The sequence below is a fragment of the Ascaphus truei genome, chromosome 3, assembly GCF_040206685.1.
Source record: "Ascaphus truei isolate aAscTru1 chromosome 3, aAscTru1.hap1, whole genome shotgun sequence".
NCBI lineage: Eukaryota > Metazoa > Chordata > Amphibia > Anura > Ascaphidae > Ascaphus > Ascaphus truei.
The window spans coordinates 436112824-436129883 of record NC_134485.1 but is presented as its reverse complement, the minus strand read 5'-3'; the positions used below and the strand labels follow the sequence as shown (position 1 = coordinate 436129883).

General features: G+C 42.5%; 1 long non-coding RNA gene across 2 annotated transcripts in view; it reads left to right on the top strand.

Annotated features, from left to right (window-relative positions):
* Positions 1-11764, top strand: part of LOC142491223 (uncharacterized) — a 162201-nt gene extending 150437 nt beyond the window's left edge. Inside the window, exons 1-3 of one of the 2 annotated variants that reach the window (XR_012800353.1) lie at positions 4785-4847; positions 5094-5192; positions 10492-11764. This is a non-coding gene — a long non-coding RNA (uncharacterized LOC142491223). Of the gene's footprint in view, positions 1-4784; positions 4848-5093; positions 5193-10491 lie in introns of those variants that run through there. The other variant, XR_012800354.1, reaches the window with a different exon arrangement.
* Positions 11765-17060: the final 5296 nt, after the last annotated feature.

Sequence of the window (17060 nt, the reverse complement as noted above, 5' to 3'; positions counted from 1 at the left end):
AGGAACAATCCACCTGTGGACAGTCCACATGCCGGTGGCCTTGTTCTCCGCAGGCGGAACATAGAGAGGGTTCCCTCGCAGAGGGATGCCGCGGATAGCGCTCCGCTGGACTGGATACTGGAGACCAGGCATCTGGTGGGTCCTGTGGGCGACGTCCTCTGAAATTCTTCTCATGTGGCGACAAGACAACATCAGGAAGTGGATGAGGGTCTCGGCGGTGCCCGGCGTTTGGACCTCTCCCTTGTTGGAAGGACTGCTCCTTTTGTGGCACTTGGCGGTTGCGTATGGAGGGGCCGTAGTTTCCCCGTTGGTCCGGTCTCCTTCTTTGAGCATCCGCAAGCGCCAGTAAAGCCGGATCCGTCGGGTCCAAGACACTCGCCTGATCCTCGGCCCCAAGTAAGTTCTCCACGAGTCAGACCGCCAACGCTAGGGTATCAGCAGCATGGCGTTTTACCCAAGAGCGTGCGGAAGGGGTTATTACTTGTAGGAATTGTTCCAACACAACTTGTTCAAGAACAGTCTCCTTAGTGTGCTGCTCAGGTTGTATCCAGCGGTTACACAAGTCCAATAACCGCTGAGCTAGGACCCGGGGTCTCATCTTAGAGGTGTACTTCATGTTCCGGAACTGCTGCCGGTAGGTCTCTGGGGTCAAACCTAAGCGATCCAGTATAGCGGCTTTTACTTGTTTGTAATCCACTGCCTGGTCCGCTGGGAGGCCCTGATATGCGGCCTGGGCTTCTCCAATGAGGAGCGGGGCCACAGCGATTGCCCAGCGGTCTGCAGCCCAGCCCTGAGCTTCGGCAACCCAACATCAGTAAAAAAAGCCTCTGGATCCTCGTTCGGAGCCATGTTCCTCAGGAGGACCGGGGGTTTGTTCTTAAGGTCTGGACTGGCAGAACCCTGGAATTGGGTCAGCAGCCTGGCCATCCGCTCATCCTGTGCTACCTGCTGCTGGGTTAGGAGCTGGGTTTGCTGCTGCAATAGTCTTTCATCTCTCTCTGCCTGTAGTTGGGTCTGCTCGCACAGAAACTCTTTTTAAAAAAATTCCATTTTTGTGTGTGTGGCCCTTAATCTGCAGGGGCCTCTCAACATCCCGGCACTTCTGACACCATATATTGCAGGGTACATGCAACCACACGCGGGTTTTCCTGATAAGGCTTATTTATTGAGCCTTAAAATCTACAGCACACAAAAATAAACAGCTTCTTGTCAGCATACAAAAAAACAAAATAGCTTCTCTTCAGCATAGAAAAACAAGACAGCTACTTTTCAGCATGCAGGACACAGACAGTTCATCAAACATGTACTTTTAAAAAAGGCCTTGTGTTTCCCCCGCAGCTGCTTTCTTCGTTCTATCGCCATAGAATTGGTTCTGGATTCCTTAGTTTTTATGAACTCTTGACTTGGGTTACGATGTTGCAAAGTTTAAATCCAGGTTAGAGGAATCGGATGAATCTGACTCCCGTTCGGCTGCAAGCCCATCTGTAACCTCTGCAGCCTATCTCATTCGTGGGAATAATATTTCCACCTATCCCACCGTTGCCCATACTTGGCAAAACCTGGCAGAGGGCTTCTTAGTTTGCTCAGGGCATACGCGCACCTCGCACCTTCGCCGCTTAGCATACCAGACCAAGCCCCCTTACCTGGCGACATTTTGTCTGAGCTGGCCGCACATCTGGACCATTTGCTGAGATGGGGGACACTTGAATTGCCCCTCCCCACTTCACACTTTTAGTCGGCTAATACTTTCAATTTCGGACACATACACACTGCTATGCGTGTTACAGATACACTGCTCTGCATGTTACATACACACTTTTCTGCGTGTTGCAAATACACACTCCTCTGCATGTTACATACACACATTGCTCTGCATGTTACACATACATACTAACCGGCGTGTTACACATAACCATTGTTCTGCGTGTTACTCATACACTCTGCTCTGCGTGTTACACATATACTCTGTTCTGCATGTTACACATACACACTGCTCTGCGTATTACACATACACTCTGCTCTGCGTATTACACATACACACTGCTCTGCGTGTTACACATACATTCTGCTCTGCGTGTTACACATACATTCTGCTCTGTGTGTTACACATACACACTGCTCTGTATGTTACACATACACTCTGCTCTGCGTATTACACATACACACTGCTCTGCGTGTTACACATACACATTGTTCTGCATGTTGCAAAGCAGTGTGTATGTGTGTTACAGATACACTGCTCTGCGTGTTACACACACTACTATGCGTGTTACACATACTCTCTGCGTGTTACACATACACTCTGCTCTTCGTGTTACACATACACACTGCTCTGCGTGTTACACATGCACACTGCTCTGCGTGTTACACATGCACACTGCTCTGCGTGTTACACATACACACTGCTCTGCGTGTTACACATACACACTGCTCTGCGTGTTACACATACACACTGCTCTGTGTGTTACACATACACTCTGCTCTGCGTGTTACACATACACAGTGCTCTGCGTGTTACACATACAAACTGCTCTGCGTGTTACACAGACACACTGCTCTGCGTGTTACACATACACAGTGCTCTGCGTGTTACACACACACACTGCTCTGCGTGTTACACACACACACACACTGCTCTGTGTGTTACACACACACACTGCTCTGCGTGTTACACACACACACTGCTCTGCGTGTTACACACACACACACTGCTCTGCGTGTTACACACACACACTGCTCTGCGTGTTACACACACACTGCTCTGCGTGTTACACACACACACACTGCTCTGTGTGTTACACACACACTGCTCTGCGTGTTACACACACACTGCTCTGCGTGTTACACATACACACTGCTCTGCGTGTTACACATACACACTGCTCTGCGTGTTACACATACACACTGCTCTGCGTGTTACACATACACACTGCTCTGCGTGTTACACATACACACTGCTCTGCGTGTCACACATACACACTGCTCTGCGTGTCACACATACACACTGCTCTGCGTGTTACACATACACACTGCTCTGCGTGTTACACATACACACTGCTCTGCGTGTTAGAGTTACATACTGCTCTGCGTGTTACACATACACACTGCTCTGCGTGTTAGAGTTACATACTGCTCTGTGTGTTACACATACACACTGCTCTGCGTGTTACACATACACACAGCTCTGTGTGTTACACATACACACTGCTCTGTGTGTTACACATACACACTGCTCTGTGGGTTAGAGTCACATACTGCTCTGCGTGTTACACATAACCCCACTGTCACTGGTGTTTCTTGCTATACACACTGGTATAAATAAACTGACCGAACATGTGTCCCCTTATACCGACCCCAAGACTGTAAGGGCTTATTACTATATGGTGCTATGACTCAAATCACCTTCCCGCCCTGGAAGAAACGTTACAACCCATTCAGCTGAACGAGCGGCACTATGTCTTCCTGTGCTGGAAGGATCCTTACGGAATAGCATTGAATATTAAGTGTGACCCATAATCCTGTCCTGGAGTCACCTATTCTCTCCTCACCTCCCTACCTGCTGTACTCTGCGCTCCTTCTCCCTGTATTAGTAATCTGTGCTGGCTGCATCCCCCCGCAGTGCACAGTGATTAGACCTCTGCAACCTCCTCCCAGAATCCCTATAGAGGAGCGAGTCATGTCAGCAGCATCCAGATCTCACACTATTCAGCCATAAACTTGTTTCCCAAACCCTGTGTCATACGTCTCCCTGCTGCTCACACACACCTGTGTCATACGTCTCCCGGCTTCACACACACCTGTGTCATACATCTCCCTGCTGAACACACACCTGTGTCATACGTCTCCCTGCTGCACACACACCTGTATCATACGTCTCCCTGCTGCATACACACCTATGTCATACGTCTCCCTGCTGCATACACACCTATGTCATACGTCTCCCTGCTGCATACACACCTATGTCATACGTCTCCCTGCTGCACACACCTGTGTCATACGTCTCCCTGCTGCACACACCTGTGTCATACGTCTCCGTGCTGCACACACCTGTGTCATACGTCTCCCTGCTGCACACACACCTGTGTCATACATCTCCCGGCTGCACACACACCTGTGTCATACATCTACCTGCTGCACACACACCTGTGTCATACGTCTCCCTGCTGCACACACACCTGTGCCATACGTCTCCCTGCTGCATACACACCTGTGTCATACGTCTCCCTGCTGCACACACCTGTGTCATACGTCTCCCTGCTGCACACACACCTGTGTCATACGTCTCCCTGCTGCACACACACCTGTGTCATACGTCTCCCTGCTGCACACATACCTGTGTCATACGTCTCCCTGCTGCATACACACCTGTGTCATACTTCTCCCTGCTGCACACACCTGTGTCATACGTCTCCCTGCTGCACACACACCTGTGTCATACGTCAACCTGCTGCATACACACACCTGTGTCATACGTCTCCCTGCTGCACACACACCTGTGCCAAACGTCTCCCTGCTGCACACACACCTGGGTGTTATTTGGGCTGAAAAAGATTTAACACACAATTTGCTGTAAATTAAAGATAGATTTCCCACCTTTTTTATCACACGAGGCAGTCAGTAAACTCTGCTATTTGTTAGTTTCCAACAATGTGACATGAAATGTTCTGCCAGATAAATTAAATATTTACCCATAAAATAATGTGATTTCTTTCGCAAACAGAGTCTGCTGATTCTATAGTGACATATTCCCATCAGGTTCTGTATATAACACTCACCTCACCCTCCATAGTAACACAGACCAGGTGATACTCACAGGTGAAACATCCCAACTCCATCTCCATCCAGCTGTAAGTACAATTATTGCTAATGTTTTATATTAACTGTAATTTTACTACATTGATCTTTTTTCTATGTAATGTCTATAAATATTCTCTGCAATACAAACCCCCCTAATACTCCTCACGTGTAATAACTAGATACTATACTGTAAGTAACACTGTATCCCCGGGGTGCAGCCCCCCCCAGATATGTCTGATCTGTCCCGTGCTGAGCGTATTATTACACCTGTGATAACCTGTAACATTCTCTAACAGATATGTAAAGATGCTTCTCTCCCAGAGACCTCTGCTGCTCGCGCTTCTCCTGGGGATAATCTCCATCGTCACATTGGTGGAATCGGCCAAATATGAGACGTAAGAAATGGAGTTTGTGGGACAGAGAAAGGAATAGAGATTTATTGGTGCTGTGTGTAGGGTTGTAGCTGGGGATCCTTCATGTGATGCGTATCTGATATTAACCTTGTCACTGATATGAACCCTCATGTGCTTGTTCCATAAGCAGCCTGTCTAACGTGTTATTATATCTCTCTGCGTGTTATTATATCTCTCTGCGTGTTATTATATCTCACTTCATGTTATTATATCTCTTTGTGTTATTATATATCTCTGCGTGTTATTATATCTCTGCCTGTTATTATATATCTCTGCGTGTTATTATACCTCTCTGTGTGTTATTATATCTCTCTGCATGTTATTATATCTCTCTGCGTGTTATTATATCTCGCTTCATGTTATTATATCTCTGTGTATGATATATATCTGTGTGTTATTATATGTAGCACCCTTGCTAAGTTTCATAGTGAGTCCTGATACCTGCAGGCACTTAAAGGGTTACTTCCTTTGCAGGACCCAGTGTAACCATTTCTTGAACATATGCTGTATTAGTTATGCAGGTGGCTCGCCACTAGCTACTTCTGGAAATTTCCAGATGAGTCCCCCTGTGGGGATGAAGAAGTGTCCGGGAAGCGCAATATGTGAAAAGAAATACAAGTCGTGTTAGTGCAATATTGTTAAAATTAAGATCTGGATGTAATATCTTGGCTCAATAGTTAATACTCACAAACGTGAGAGAGTATAAGGCACATAAAGGTATCTTTTAGGATGCTGCTCACTCGGTGGACAGGAGATGCAGAACTCAATGTTCCCCCAGATATGTAGACTCCCAAGGACCTTAATAAAAGATACAACTGGACATAGTGCAGACCGTCTGTACAATTTATAATTGATAAGTGAAAAAGGGAGGTACACTCACATGGTATCAGTTAAAAACAAGCATTTAGATCTCTCTGGATCTTGCTGGCCAGATGGATGATGTCTCCTCTTCCCCTCTCTCGTGGCGTGCGTTCCAGCGGTGCGTTCCACTCAACCGGAAGTGATGTCATCTGCTACGTCCACTTCCTGGGGTTTCGGCCGGCGCTGGAGAAAAACATCACTCTACGCGTTTCACCACATAGGTTTCATCAGGAGTGACGTTTCAGTGGATAGGGGCGGTGTATATACCCTAATTCTGGGTCTCATTAGTCAAAAAAACACCTGATACTACTTTAACTCATAGTATGCATCTGTGGCTATAATGAGCTATACAAAATGCTATCTCTTTATTGCACACATATGAAATTTATAAGTTAACTCATATATATTGCGCAAATAACATTTTAGTATACAATTCTTAAAAATACAAATCATTTATACAATCGTTTTAAAATACATCAGGTTTGTTAAAAATATATTTGTTAAAAATATATATATACTATTTAATCTTCAGTGCAAATTTTAACAATAAAAAATATATGGACTTTGAATATAAAATACACTGCCTAAAAACACTTTAAAATGGTTAAAAACAGGTATTACAAAGAAATTATCTCTAAATTGGAGGTATATATGTGGAAAGTGCTGGGCAAGAGGCATATTTCTAAAAAATAAAAAGATAAAATGTTAGTGCATTATAAAATCACAGGAAAGGTTTAAGATCAAATTCTAAATTCAAACCAGATGGAGATATAGTTTTTAGTTCGAACATCCAGAAGGATTCCCTTTTAATCAATGCATTATTTCTGTTTCCTCCTCTCCAATGGGGCATAACTTGTTCGATTGCTTTAAATTTTAACCCCTTGAGGTCCGCATTATGTACCATCAAGAAGTGGTTTGGAACACTATGTGTGGTCATTTTTCGTTTAATATTTCCTATGTGTTCCAAAATGCGTGTTTTTAGGGGTCTTATAGTTTTCCCTATATACTGTAGACCACAGTCACATTCAATCAGATAAATAACGAAATTGGACCTACAGTTTAAATGTTGTTTTATACTATATACCTTTTTTGTGATGTTAGTTTCAAAGGTATTAGTATTCTTGCAACTGTAATGGCAAGCAGTGCAGAATTTGCAATCAAAGAACCCTTTCGGTGGTTCTAACCACGTTGGGTTTTTATTTACAGTAGGACTCCTCAAAGCACTAGGTGCTACAAATTTCTTTACATTCGGTGCTTTTCTATATACCATTTGAACCTTATTGGGCAGTGCAGTTCCTATAATGGGATCATTTCTCAATATAGACCAGTGGCTGTTCAATATATCATTTATTTTGTGTGCATCCCTATTATACTGAGTAATAAAGGGTACCCTTAGCTTATCATCTTCCCCACTTTTTTCTCTGGGGATCAACATAGACTCTCTGGATATTTGTCTTGTTTTATCCAATGCTTTTTGGATGACATTTGGCCTGTAGTTCCGTTCTGCAAACTTCCTGGACAGTGTAGTTGATTGTTCTTCATACACTTTGTTATCAGTGCAATTTCGTTTAAGTCTACAGTATTGGCCATATGGAATGTTGTTAATCCATTTATTAAGATGGCAACTGGACTGCAGGATGTAATTATTTGCATCCACATCTTTGAAGAAATTTTTTGTTTTAATAACATTGTTTTCTATATAAATTGTTAAGTCCAGGAAGTTTACAGTGGTTTTACTTACAATGGAGGTGAATCTGAGATTTAACTCGTTATTGTTCAGATACAAAAGAAATGTATCCAGATCCTCCAATGTACCCTTCCAAACAAAGACAATATCATCAATGAACCTTCGCCATGAGACCAAATTTGCCCCCAGACCTATCCAAGACCATATATACTGATCTTCCCTCATGGCCATCAATAGATTGGCATAGCTGGGGGCAAAAGTTTCCTTTTTTATATCCCCTGTGGGGATGGCCGCCTGTAGCTAAGCCCACCTTTAATTTGCCCAGTTACAGTTGTAGTTCCCAACCTTTTTATACCCTGGGTTGGATCCGCCATTCTGTTTGACCCCAGGAGATCCCTAAAACATCAGGTGGTCTCCAGGATTGCCCAATAACACCAGGAGGAACCGAGGAAGTAACAGAGGGGGGTCTCCAGGCTCCCCTAGCCTGTAAGGAGGACACCTTTTATAGGGCAAGTGTTAGGGGGGCCCTTAGGGACCAGGGATCCAAGACACTCTAAAGTAGAGAGTAGTTCCCTATCGCGGGGCTTTAAGAAGAAGTCCTGGAAAGGGCTGCTAGGAGTTTCAGAGGGTAGTTCCCTGATCTGTCCTGGGCAGGGCAAGAGGCTCTAATTATGAGTGAGTCACTACAAGTCTCATAGTATGAGGGAAATGGAGTCCAGTCTCAAGGTACTAAAAACCGGTCCTGTTGTTGCTACAGGTTATATTGTAATAAACAGTTAAAAGTTCCTGGTGACCTTTTCTTTATCTACATTCTTTGTCAAGCAACCTACCAAGCACCCCTCAGAGGCTCTGCATGTAATTATATCTCTGCGTGTTATTATATCTCTCTGCGTGTTATTATATCTCTCTGTGTGTTATTATATCTCTGCTTGTTATTATATCTCTCTACGTGTTATTATATCTCTCTGTGTGTTATTATATCTCTCTGCGTGTTATTATATCTCTCTGCGTGTTATTATATGTCTGCTTGTTATTATATCTCTCTGCTTGTTATTATATCTCTCTGCATGTTATTATATCTCTCAGCATGTTATTATATCTCTCTGCTTGTTATTATATTTCTCTGCTTGTTACTATATCGCTCTGCTTGTTACTATATCTCTCTGCGTGTTACTATATCTCTGCTTGTTATTATATCTCTGCTTGTTATTATATCTCTCTGCATGTTATTATATCTCTCTGCCTGTTATATCTCTGCTTGTTATTATATCTCTCTGCGTGTTATTATATCTCTCTGCGTGTTATTATCTCTCTGCTTGTTATTATATTTCTCTGCTTCTTACTATATCTCTCTGCTTGTTACTATATCTCTCTGTGTGTTATTATATCTCTGCTTGTTATTATATCTCTCTGCGTGTTATTATATCTCTATGCGTGTTATTATATCTCTGCTTGTTATTATATCTCTGCTTGTTATTATATCTCTGTTTGTTATTATATCTCTGCATGTTATTATATCTCTGTGTCTTATTATATCTCTGTGTGTTATTATATCTCTGCATGTTATTATATCTCTCTGTGTGTTATTATATCTCTCTGCATGTTATTATATCTCCGCTTGTTATTATATCTCTCTGCTTGTTATTATATACCTCTGCTTGTTATTATCTCTCTGCATGTTATTATATATCTCTGCATGTTATTATATCTCTCTGCATATTATTATATCTCTCTGTGTGTTATTATATCTCACTGTGTGTTATTATATCTCTATGTGTTATTATATCTCTCTTCATGTTATTATATCTCTCTCCATGTTATTATATCTCTCTCCATGTTATTATATCTCTGCTTCTTATTATATCTCTGCATATTATTATATATCTCTGCATGTTATTATATCTCTCTGCCTGTTATTATATCTCTCTGTGTGTTATTATATCCCTCTGCTTGTTATTGTATATCTCTCCATGTTATTATATCTCTGCGTGTTATTATATCTCTGCGTGTTATTATATCTCTGCGTGTTATTATATCTCTGCGTGTTATTATATCTCTGCTTGTTATATATCTGCATGTTATTATACCTCTCTGTGTGTTATTATATCTCTGCGTGTTATTATATATCTGCATGTTATTATATATCTGCATGTTATTGTATATCTCCATGTTGTTGTTATATTTCTGCTTGCTATTACATTTCTCAGCATGTTATAATTCTCTACAATTCTTTACTTTAGTATCTTTCTGCGTGTCATATCTCTCTCTGCGTGTCATATCTCTCTCTGCGTGTCGTATCTCTCTCTGCGTGTCGTATCGCTCTCTGCGTGTCGTATCTCTCTCTGCGTGTCGTCTCTCTCTCTCTGCGTGTCGTCTCTCTCTCTCTGCGTGTCGTCTCTCTCTCTCTGCGTGTCGTCTCTCTCTCTGTGTGTCGTCTCTCTCTCTGCGTGTCGTCTCTCTCTCTCTGCGTGTCGTCTCTCTCTCTCTGCGTGTCGTCTCTCTCTCTGCGTGTCGTCTCTCTCTCTGCGTGTCGTCTCTCTCTCTCTGCGTGTCGTCTCTCTCTCTGCGTGTCATATCTCTCTCTGCGTGTCATATCTCTCTCTGCGTATTACAATGCTCTGCAAATCTTTTCTTGCCCCTGTGGCGGTGAATGGGTTAAATCTGTGGGAAATATTTGCCCCCTGACTCCCCGGGGGACATTTCCTGACATCAGTTTGTTGTCTTCTTGTCTAGTGAAGAAGATCAGATGTTGGAGACCAAGAGAGAGGAGAATGAGCAGGGAAATCGCATGGAGAGACTGGCGGGTCTCCTGGAAGAAGCACAATCTCTTCTCAGACGGGAGATACATCATTTTAAAAAGCCCAGAGAGTCAGATGGTGCTAATCCATGGGACTGGCTACGGGAGACACGGGCAGAAAATATAGAGAGCAGAGAGTCAGATCCAGGAGACGAGAGACGCAGGCAGATAGAGACCAGGGAGGCAGTGAATAATTGCATTTATGTTCTCGGGCGTAGAATTTGTGGTTAATAAATCCCCCAGTGATTCTGCTCCTTACACGTGAGCTTTGCAGTGTCCTGTAACACTGCTCTCTCTGTATAAGGACAATGCCCTGTAACACTGTGCTCTCTGTATAAGTACAATGCCCTGTAACACTGTGCTCTCTGTATAAGGACAATGCCCTGTAACACTGCGCTCTCTGTATAGGGACAATGTCCTGTAACACTGCGCTCTCTGTATAAGGACAATGTCCTGTAACACAGCGCTCTCTGTATAAGGACAATGTCCTGTAACACTGTGCTCTCTGTATAAGTACAATGCCCTGTAACACTGTGCTCTCTGTATAAGGACAATGCCCTGTAACACTGCGCTCTCTGTATAGGGACAATGTCCTGTAACACTGCGCTCTCTGTATAAGGACAATGTCCTGTAACACAGCGCTCTCTGTATAAGGACAATGTCCTGTAACACTGCGCTCTCTGTATAAGGACAATGCCCTGTAACACTGCGCTCTTTGTATAAGGACAATACCCTGTAACACTGCGCTCTCTGTATAAGGACAATGTAAATGTCACGCTGCTTTTATGGGGGTTCCTAAATCTCCTGATTTCCTGCTTTCTCCATGAAATAATAAGATAGAAATGAGAGATCACTGTTACAATAAGACAGACTGTAACATGAAGATAAAAGGGTCTCCCTCACTAATCCACGCCAGAGATTTAGCACACGCTAGTGTCACTGACGTGACTAGTACTACCATGCACTAATGTGAGTGTGTGCTTTAGTGAGTGAGACTCAGCATGTGTCACACACACATGAGAAGAACATGCTACTAATAACCGTGCGTGTGCTGACAGTATACCTAATATCTGTGTCTGTGTCACACTGTCAGTGCTGAGAAGGGTTTCTTCCTCTGTCTGTAACCGTATAATCACAAAGATCATTTGTACGCTGCTTTTCCCTTTTACTTTGCAATAAAACAGCATTTCAGCATCAGTTTGTGTATTCTCCTACCTCAGTAAAAGTACACATACATGACAATGCACACACACACACACACACACACACACACACACACACACACACACACACACACACACACACACACACACACACACACACACACACACACACACACACACACACACACACACACACAATAATGCACACCCACACACACAAACATAATACACACAAACACATAATAATACACACACACCCACATAATAATGCACACACACAGACGCACAAAGACACACACACACACACACAGACACACAGATACCCTACACATACATTTTAGAATAAACACATATGTATGTATGCTTTTATTTATATAGCACCAGCAATGTACCCCGCACGTTACAGCGCTGCATGGCCCATGTACCCCCTTTCTTGGCCCTTCTGTGTCCCGCTGCACCCCAATAAACACAGACACCTTAAGTTTGATCAAATGGCCGCAGCCTTTAATTTAAACATAAGCCCCAAACCTTCCTGGGATTGGTTTGCAATTCGCCCCAAACCTGTGACCCTGCTCAGCGCCGCTACATGACCCAGTGACCCTGACCCTGCACAACGCTGACACATGACCAGTGACCCTGCTCAGCACCGCTACATGACCCAGTGACCCTGACCCTGCACAGCACAGCCACATGACCAGTGACCCTGCTCAGCACCGCTACATGACCCAGGGACCCTGCTCAGCACCGCTACATGACCCAGTGACCCTGCTCAGCACCGCTACATGACCCAGTGACCCTGCTCAGCACCGCTACATGACCCAGGGACCCTGCTCAGCACTGCTACATGACCCATTGTGGCGAGTATTGGATCTTTGAGAGATGGGTTATCAAGGTATGTAGATGGGTTCCTTCAACCATTGGTGTATCAATTACCTTCCTTTATTAAGGACACCTAGGACTTGATTAGGTCCATACAAGATTTGGATTGGAAATGTGGATACAGGTGGGTCACATTAGATGTGACCTCCCTTTACTCTATTAATACACACGAACAGGGTTTACAGTGGCGGCCGAGCTAAGTCTAAGGTGGCTAGACCCACGGCTTTCAGATTATCCCGGTTAGGTGCGGTTTTATGTCGTTTTCGCCCGGAGTGAACTGCGGTATTTTCGCGCTTGTGATATTAGCATTTTATTCTCGCTGGCTGCAATACTGCAATGCCGTGTAAAATCTCAGGGGGGCGTTTGCGAGCTGTTGTCTTGGAAGTCTAATACCTTCGCGGTTCAGCCCGCGTCAGTACACAGTCTGTGCGTGCGCGCGCAGTAATTGTAAATTGGCATATTTAAAGTACTGTATGCATTTAGCAGTGCTGTGCTGCTGTACAGTACTGTATGTAAAAAAAATTTCACAAACCAAACCATTTTTTTGGCGACACTTTGACTGCACATGGTTGATTTTTGTGCTTTTTACATACAGTATTTGGGGGTGTATTATTATGATGAACTGCCTTTTGAAATTAAAGTATGTATTTAGCTTTGAACATCCACGTACAGTAAGTCGTTAATGTTATGAATCTTGTACTCTAATCCTCTCAGAGATGGCAGCTTGCTTCTTACTGCACAGTGTCCCCTATCAACTTAAATTTCCCAAAGTTAGTAAATTAGCCACTGCGCCTGCGTGTAATTCTCTTACAGATAGGAGCTTGAGGTGACCGCCCAACCCCCCCGCCCCCTTTCTGATGTTAGTTAGTTAATCATTGTGTACTTAAAGCTGCAGTTCAGTTTTTTTTTTTAATTTAATTTTTTACTTCAATAGTTTTAGTTTCATGTGTGCAATTACCTAAAGAACTGTATAGCTGCAGGTCAATTCGTTCTCCATGTATTGATAGGCAAAATTTGGTGACATACAGTAATTAGAGCTGGCATCTGTTTATTATATATACAGTATACTGTATTATATTATATTATATATATATATATATATATATATATATATATATATATATATACATATATATATATATATATATATATATATATATATATTATATTAAACTGTAGATATATTATATATATATTATATTATATATACATTATATTAAACTGTAGATATATTATATATATATTATATTATATATACATTATATTATATATACACATTATATTATATATTATATATATATTATATACTGTATATATATTATATATATATATATATATACTCAGAGATGGCAGCTCCCCCTCTCGCAACCCCCCCCCCTCTCGCAACAGTTTCATACATTTTCTGATGTTAGTTAGTTAGTCATTTTGTTCTTAATCTGTCCAAACCTCACACTGCCTGCGTGTACTCTAATCCTTGTAGACATGGGAGCTTCAGTAGCTGATTAATGCACATGACTCAGCCCCCCCCCCCCCCCAACCTTTGAGGCTTATTTTGTTGTGGTTGTTGTCAATGATTATGATTTGCAGTAATGTGAATAAATATTAATTTTATTTTCTCAGGAACCAAAAAATACAAAAATAAAAATAATCGTGACTAATACATACAGTAATGTTGTCTTTATTAAGTTCTTCTGGCAGATTGAAATTGGATAAACATTTTGAAAACATTTTTAAAACATGAATAATGCAAATTTATAAGTATATTATTTACTAATATATAAGTACTGTCATGTATAATATATATATTTTTTTATATACTGTATATATATACAGTACAGTATATACAGTAGTAATTATTTTTTCCGTCTGTATCTTGTTCCTCCCTCTGTGAACATTGTATACTGTACATCACTACTGCTGTTTATATACTGTACATTGGACTGTACAAGCAGAGTAGACTGGACACAGCACCCCACCCACCTCCCACCAGGTCACCCTTTTCCTGAAACGACAAGAGAACAACAAATTAGTGCAGTTACTGTATGTGCGTACGGTATTATTATTGTGTAATGTACTGTACTGTACATGGCTGGTGCTGCTTGAGCAGTTAGTAGGCGGTTACCGTAGTACTGTCAAACTAGTCTACTGTATACTGGAACTACTGTACTGTATACTCTGACTACTGTTAAATACTATGTACTGTAACCTGATGGCTGGTGCTGCTCTCTCTGTAAAGAAAAAACTGTAACTACTGTATAGTAATACTGTACTCTGACTATTGGGAAAGGAAAAATCTGTCCCATACTTACCTGTATCATACTGTACTTACAATACTACAGCACAGCACTACTTTCCTGATGCTTGCCCATTACGCGCGATCACAATGGGCAACACAGTGGCAATATGGTCTATATATTTATTGCAGCGTTCCACGGTGAGTACATCGTTCCAAAAACTCATTATGCCTTTCAACAACTCGTCCTTTTTGGAGGGTTTCACCACTTTCCGGATATGGTCCTTCAGTTGATGCCAGACCATTTCGATCGGATTGAAGTCTGGCGATCTGTCATTTGAAAAAAAGGACAATTAGTTTAAGAGATACATTACACAGTGAAAACAGTGGGGAACAAAAAAGGGAGACTGCTGCACTGACTCCGCTGGCGTCTTCACCCAGTTGATACCGTCCGTGCTCAAGGATATGCGCTGTTGACGCGGTGTGCTTCGGGTCGTTGTCCTGGTAGAAGCGGTGACCATTGGGGAACTCGCGTGTGATGTATTGCATAATCTCAGGCACAATGTTCTCTTGGAAGAAAGCTTTATTCATGATTCCTATAGCAAGAAAAGAAAAGTGCTCCAAAAAAATACACAATAGTACAGTACAGTGCATAAGGCTACATTATATTTCGTATATTTTACCTTCAAAGATGACAATGCATCCCGGTCCACGCCTAGAGATGGCACCCCACACATGCAGCTTCACAGGGTGTTTTGGCCGCGGCTTCAAAGATATGCGGCCTTTTTTGTGGAACGCAAAGGTTGCAAATCTCTCCAGCGACACAGTAGACTCATCAGTGAAGATGCAATCCTAGAAAGTTTTACCACTGCCGATCCATGCCTGGGCCTGGAGCACTCTTTTGATTTTGTTAGCGTCCCGTATCATGGGGTATGCTCTGTAATGACAAGGAAAAAATCATTTTAGCTGTACAGTACAGTTTCCGAAACAACACTTTAACCTCCTGTACTGTCCAGTACCAACCTCACACGTCCATATTTCCATCCAATGCTGCGTCTCATCTTCCTTATGCTGGTTTCGGATATAGCGAGATTGTGCTTTTCCTGCAGCGTGTATTTGACCCTTAATGCACTCCTCTCATCATTCTCCTCACTTATTTTGTCCACCAAGAGAGTTGTCTCCCTGCAATGTTAAGAAAATATATTGTTTATACAGTATACAAAATATATATACTGTTGCAATATACAGTAAATATAAAGATACAAAATATATTCTGTTTACTGTTGCAATATACAGATACAAAATATAACCTGTATACTGACTGTTGCAATATACAGATACAAAATAAATTCTGTATACTGACTGTTGCAATATACAGATACAAAATATATTCTGTATACTGACTGTTGCAATATACAGATACAAAATATATTCTGTATACTGTTGCAATATAAAGATACCAAATATATTCTGTATACTGTTGCAATATAAAGATACTGTATACTTACGCGTTAGCTACCCTTGGTGCCCTTTTGCGTTCTCTGTTTTTCCTTGTGCATGATAGCTCACAGTGGATGCTGGCACAACGATGCCAGAAGTAGCTAACCAGCGTTGGATATCAGCAATTCGGTGTCCGCTCGTGTACATCTCCTTAATTCGCATGCTGAGATCCTTGGAAATCTTCTTAACAACCATTGCTGCGAGTAGAAAGAAATACAGTTCAAACACAAGACTGTATATTCGATGTTTAGTCGATGTGTATTCAATGTGCAGTGAATCCACAAAATGGATGGTGTATTTATACGGTAATGACTCACACGCCCACTTTCAACACCTGTACCTCGTTGCCATGCATAAAAGGTTACACACTTTGCATGGCCCACCACTCGATTCCAGTATGTTTATCTGACCTTGCCCTTGTCCAGATACTGCATTGTGCCACCTGCTTCCATGGAGCGACCCCGATTCTATGCACGCAGGAACCCACTCGCCTCTGCCGTGCCTGTCAAGCAGAAAAAGCGAAAGGCGGCAGCTGTTTCCACGCCAAGGCCAAAGCGACAGGCTATGGCCAATAAAAGAAAACCTTCCGCTGACCCCAAAGGCTAAGGGTTTTCATAGACGTCAGCCTTATTATGTGAAGCAGATATACGGCGATGTGCTGTCGACGTAAAACGATTGGCAGCCAACACATCGAACACGCAGACCACCACCTCCCATACGCTTCGACGAC